At 46.5% G+C, this 5,927-nt stretch overlaps 3 non-coding genes across 3 annotated transcripts; all 3 read left to right on the forward strand.

Annotated features, from left to right (window-relative positions):
* Positions 1-304: 304 nt before the first annotated feature.
* On the forward strand, positions 305-495 carry LOC130335051 (U2 spliceosomal RNA). Its single transcript, XR_008876760.1, has one exon. It is a non-coding gene; the product is annotated as a U2 spliceosomal RNA (small nuclear RNA).
* Positions 496-2,590: 2,095 nt separating this feature from the next.
* Positions 2,591-2,781, forward strand: LOC130335052 (U2 spliceosomal RNA). Its single transcript, XR_008876761.1, has one exon. It is a non-coding gene; the product is annotated as a U2 spliceosomal RNA (small nuclear RNA).
* Positions 2,782-4,868: 2,087 nt separating this feature from the next.
* Positions 4,869-5,059, forward strand: LOC130335053 (U2 spliceosomal RNA). Its single transcript, XR_008876762.1, has one exon. It is a non-coding gene; the product is annotated as a U2 spliceosomal RNA (small nuclear RNA).
* Positions 5,060-5,927: the final 868 nt, after the last annotated feature.

Consider the following 5,927-nt stretch of genomic DNA (forward strand, 5'->3'; position numbering starts at 1 on the left):
GCTTGTGTGTGTGTTTCCTATGCAGATCCTAAGCCCAGTGTCACATGCAAGTAGGAGGAGTAAGAAGGGTTCCTGGCAAATCCGGGTTATGGATTGCATTTAAAAAGGCCCCGTGGGAGTGCAATGGGCCCCTGTCTTGCTGCTTAGCAATAATGGTATGGGTTTAGGTTCTGCTGTGTGTACTGGTGGTTGACTGCCCCCCAGCCCAGAGTGTGCATGGAAAATTGTCTGGCAGCCTCCCTGACAGCAAGCAGTGATAGTGCCCATGAAGGGGACCTTGTTGGGCCAGGCCCCTTTCACGGTTATCGCTTCTCGGCCTTTTGGCTAAGATCAAGTGTAGTATCTGTTCTTATCAGTTTAATATCTGATACGTCCCCTATCTGGGGACCATATATTAAATGGATTTTTGAGAACGGGGGCCGATTTCGAAGCTTGCTTCCGTCGCCCTATGCATTGACCCGATATGGCAGTATCTTCGGGTACAGTGCACCACCCCCTTACAGGGTTAAAAAGAAAGATTCCTACTTTCATTGCTACCTGCTTGCTGGCTAGCCAGCTAGCCAGCCCTGTGGGCCTTGCTGCTGCTGCTGCTGCTGCAGCCAAAAAAACAAAAGGTGGTGCTGCTGCTGCTTCTGCTGCTTCTGCTTGTGTCTGGCCGCTGTTGGAGCGTCCAGGCACAGGACTTCTGCTGCTGCTGACTAAATGGCCTCCTTAATTGGATCATTTGAGTAGCCAGCACACCTGTGCAGGTAGGGCATGACATGATAGGCAGCTGCCTTGATAGCGGGTGGGTGCTGAATGTTCCTAATTGACAAAATAAGATTAATGCTTATGAAGAAATATAAAATCTCATCCCTTCCCCAATATCGCGCCACACCCCTACCCCTTAATTCCCTGGTTGAACTTGATGGACATATGTCTTTTTTCGACCGTACTAACTATGTAACTATGTAACATAACATGGGGGGGTCTCCTGGCTGTTCACACAGGTGTGTCATTGCTGTACATTGACCATGCATTGCTTCTGTGGTATTGCAAAGGCAAAGACAAATGCTTCCAGCCATCCATTGCACTAATGGATTGGTCATCAGCTGGCTGTCTATGTCCCGCATCAATATAGACCAAAGTACAGAGGGTTAGGCTATGCTATAGTGCACCTACCTGATGCATCAGAAGGTGCGAGGCCCTTGCTAAATTCTGTGCACAGACTTTGAGATCTATGCTTTAGACTGTATCTAAACCTGCTCCAACATGGACTGACATTCTGGCCTACTTTCAGCCGATGCGACTTGTCTGTCGCTGAACAGTCGCTTTTTATGTATTCAGCACCTATGTATAATGTTGTAAAAATGCTCTAGAAGCTAAAGTCGCAGAAATGTCACACATATTTGGCCTGCAACTTTCTGTGCGACAAATTCAGACAGGAAAAATCAGTATAAATCCTTAGAAAATTATCCCCCAGTGTCTCCATCTGCTGGCGGTATTGAATAAGCATTGCTGCACTGATGGGGTATGCATTAGACGAAAAAAAAGAAGAAAAAGAAGAATAATACGCCCAGAAAAGAGGCGAAAAGGAGAAAAACGTAAAAAAACGTGAAAAAAAAGTAAGAGGAAGAGAAGGGAAAAAAAGGTGGAAATGGGTTTAAAAGTGATTTCGGCGGAGAAATATATATGTATATATATATATATATATATATATATATATATATATATATATACGCGCACACACACACATATATATAAACGTATTCTCCGTTGAGATATTGCAGCCGCTGCTGTGTCCAGGCCCAGGAGCCTTAGCACTGTGCTGTGATGTCACTCAATACCACTGACATCACTAGGTGTAAACAACATCTCTCCTTTGCTGTGTATGTGACTATGGAGCTGTTTGGTGATGTCGTCTATTATGGCCTTCATAGAAGCAACAGGAGATTGTTGCATCCATCTAGAACCCTCAGAACTACAGTGCTATGATGTCACTCACTTCCACAGGCCTTGCAGAGTGTAAACAACAACAACCCAGCTTTGTTGTGTATGTAACCATAGGGATTGTGATGTCACCTAGAACCTTCACAGCAGCGACAGCTTTATGAGGAGCATCAGCACTGCTCTGCCTGAGCAGAACCATCACCGCCATAGGTTGTCAAATAACCCGGATTTAACCCACACAGGTAAGTCCAATGGGGTGCAGGCATGTCCTCTATGCTTACAGCTTCCCGTGGGTGTTGGTTTGATACCGTTTGGGGACAGCCAAGGAGGCATCTGCAGGCAACAAAGGTAGGTGTGTGCTTGTGTGTGTGTTTCCTATGCAGATCCTAAGCCCAGTGTCACATGCAAGTAGGAGGAGTAAGAAGGGTTCCTGGCAAATCCGGGTTATGGATTGCATTTAAAAAGGCCCCGTGGGAGTGCAATGGGCCCCTGTCTTGCTGCTTAGCAATAATGATATGGGTTTAGGTTCTGCTGTGTGTACTGGTGGTTGACTGCCCCCCAGCCCAGAGTGTGCATGGAAAATTGTCTGGCAGCCTCCCTGACAGCAAGCAGTGATAGTGCCCATGAAGGGGACCTTGTTGGGCCCGCCCCTTTCACGGTTATCGCTTCTCGGCCTTTTGGCTAAGATCAAGTGTAGTATCTGTTCTTATCAGTTTAATATCTGATACGTCCCCTATCTGGGGACCATATATTAAATGGATTTTTGAGAACGGGGGCCGATTTCGAAGCTTGCTTCCGTCGCCCTATGCATTGACCCGATATGGCAGTATCTTCGGGTACAGTGCACCACCCCCTTACAGGGTTAAAAAGAAAGATTCCTACTTTCATTGCTACCTGCTTGCTGGCTAGCCAGCTAGCCAGCCCTGTGGGCCTTGCTGCTGCTGCTGCTGCTGCTGCAGCCAAAAAACAAAAGGTGGTGCTGCTGCTGCTTCTGCTGCTTCTGCTTGTGTCTGGCCGCTGTTGGAGCGTCCAGGCACAGGACTTCTGCTGCTGCTGACTAAATGGCCTCCTTAATTGGATCATTTGAGTAGCCAGCACACCTGTGCAGGTAGGGCATGACATGATAGGCAGCTGCCTTGATAGCGGGTGGGTGCTGAATGTTCCTAATTGACAAAATAAGATTAATGCTTATGAAGAAATATAAAATCTCATCCCTTCCCCAATATCGCGCCACACCCCTACCCCTTAATTCCCTGGTTGAACTTGATGGACATATGTCTTTTTTCGACCGTACTAACTATGTAACTATGTAACATAACATGGGGGGGTCTCCTGGCTGTTCACACAGGTGTGTCATTGCTGTACATTGACCATGCATTGCTTCTGTGGTATTGCAAAGGCAAAGACAAATGCTTCCAGCCATCCATTGCACTAATGGATTGGTCATCAGCTGGCTGTCTATGTCCCTCATCAATATAGACCAAAGTACAGAGGGTTAGGCTATGCTATAGTGCACCTACCTGATGCATCAGAAGGTGCGAGGCCCTTGTTAAATTCTGTGCACAGACTTTGAGATCTATGCTTTAGACTGTATCTAAACCTGCTCCAACATGGACTGACATTCTGGCCTACTTTCAGCCGATGCGACTTGTCTGTCGCTGAACAGTCGCTTTTTATGTATTCAGCACCTATGTATAATGTTGTAAAAATGCTCTAGAAGCTAAAGTCGCAGAAATGTCACACATATTTGGCCTGCAACTTTCTGTGCGACAAATTCAGACAGGAAAAATCAGTATAAATCCTTAGAAAATTATCCCCCAGTGTCTCCATCTGCTGGCGGTATTGAATAAGCATTGCTGCACTGATGGGGTATGCATTAGACGAAAAAAAAGAAGAAAAAGAAGAATAATACGCCCAGAAAAGAGGCGAAAAGGAGAAAAACGTAAAAAAACGTGAAAAAAAAGTAAGAGGAAGAGAAGGGAAAAAAAGGTGGAAATGGGTTTAAAAGTGATTTCGGCGGAGAAATATATATATATATATATATATATATATATATATATATATATATACGCGCACACACACATATATATAAACGTATTCTCCGTTGAGATATTGCAGCCGCTGCTGTGTCCAGGCCCAGGAGCCTTAGCACTGTGCTGTGATGTCACTCAATACCACTGACATCACTAGGTGTAAACAACATCTCTCCTTTGCTGTGTATGTGACTATGGAGCGGTTTGGTGATGTCGTCTATTATGGCCTTCATAGAAGCAACAGGAGATTGTTGCATCCATCTAGAACCCTCAGAACTACAGTGCTATGATGTCACTCACTTCCACAGGCCTTGCAGAGTGTAAACAACAACAACCCAGCTTTGTTGTGCATGTAACCATAGGGATTGTGATGTCACCTAGAACCTTCACAGCAGCGACAGCTTTATGAGGAGCATCAGCACTGCTCTGCCTGAGCAGAACCATCACCGCCATAGGTTGTCAAATAACCCGGATTTAACCCACACAGGTAAGTCCAATGGGGTGCAGGCATGTCCTCTATGCTTACAGCTTCCCGTGGGTGTTGGTTTGATACCGTTTGGGGACAGCCAAGGAGGCATCTGCAGGCAACAAAGGTAGGTGTGTGCTTGTGTGTGTGTTTCCTATGCAGATCCTAAGCCCAGTGTCACATGCAAGTAGGAGGAGTAAGAAGGGTTCCTGGCAAATCCGGGTTATGGATTGCATTTAAAAAGGCCCCGTGGGAGTGCAATGGGCCCCTGTCTTGCTGCTTAGCAATAATGGTATGGGTTTAGGTTCTGCTGTGTGTACTGGTGGTTGACTGCCCCCCAGCCCAGAGTGTGCATGGAAAATTGTCTGGCAGCCTCCCTGACAGCAAGCAGTGATAGTGCCCATGAAGGGGACCTTGTTGGGCCCGCCCCTTTCACGGTTATCGCTTCTCGGCCTTTTGGCTAAGATCAAGTGTAGTATCTGTTCTTATCAGTTTAATATCTGATACGTCCCCTATCTGGGGACCATATATTAAATGGATTTTTGAGAACGGGGGCCGATTTCGAAGCTTGCTTCCGTCGCCCTATGCATTGACCCGATATGGCAGTATCTTCGGGTACAGTGCACCACCCCCTTACAGGGTTAAAAAGAAAGATTCCTACTTTCATTGCTACCTGCTTGCTGGCTAGCCAGCTAGCCAGCCCTGTGGGCCTTGCTGCTGCTGCTGCTGCTGCTGCTGCTGCAGCCAAAAAACAAAAGGTGGTGCTGCTGCTGCTTCTGCTGCTTCTGCTTGTGTCTGGCCGCTGTTGGAGCGTCCAGGCACAGGACTTCTGCTGCTGCTGACTAAATGGCCTCCTTAATTGGATCATTTGAGTAGCCAGCACACCTGTGCAGGTAGGGCATGACATGATAGGCAGCTGCCTTGATAGCGGGTGGGTGCTGAATGTTCCTAATTGACAAAATAAGATTAATGCTTATGAAGAAATATAAAATCTCATCCCTTCCCCAATATCGCGCCACACCCCTACCCCTTAATTCCCTGGTTGAACTTGATGGACATATGTCTTTTTTCGACCGTACTAACTATGTAACTATGTAACATAACATGGGGGGGTCTCCTGGCTGTTCACACAGGTGTGTCATTGCTGTACATTGACCATGCATTGCTTCTGTGGTATTGCAAAGGCAAAGACAAATGCTTCCAGCCATCCATTGCACTAATGGATTGGTCATCAGCTGGCTGTCTATGTCCCGCATCAATATAGACCAAAGTACAGAGGGTTAGGCTATGCTATAGTGCACCTACCTGATGCATCAGAAGGTGCGAGGCCCTTGCTAAATTCTGTGCACAGACTTTGAGATCTATGCTTTAGACTGTATCTAAACCTGCTCCAACATGGACTGACATTCTGGCCTACTTTCAGCCGATGCGACTTGTCTGTCGCTGAACAGTCGCTTTTTATGTATTCAGCACCTATGTATAATGTTGTAAAAATGCTC

The sequence above is a fragment of the Hyla sarda genome, unplaced genomic scaffold (assembly GCF_029499605.1).
Source record: "Hyla sarda isolate aHylSar1 unplaced genomic scaffold, aHylSar1.hap1 scaffold_447, whole genome shotgun sequence".
Classification (NCBI taxonomy): Eukaryota; Metazoa; Chordata; class Amphibia; order Anura; family Hylidae; genus Hyla; species Hyla sarda.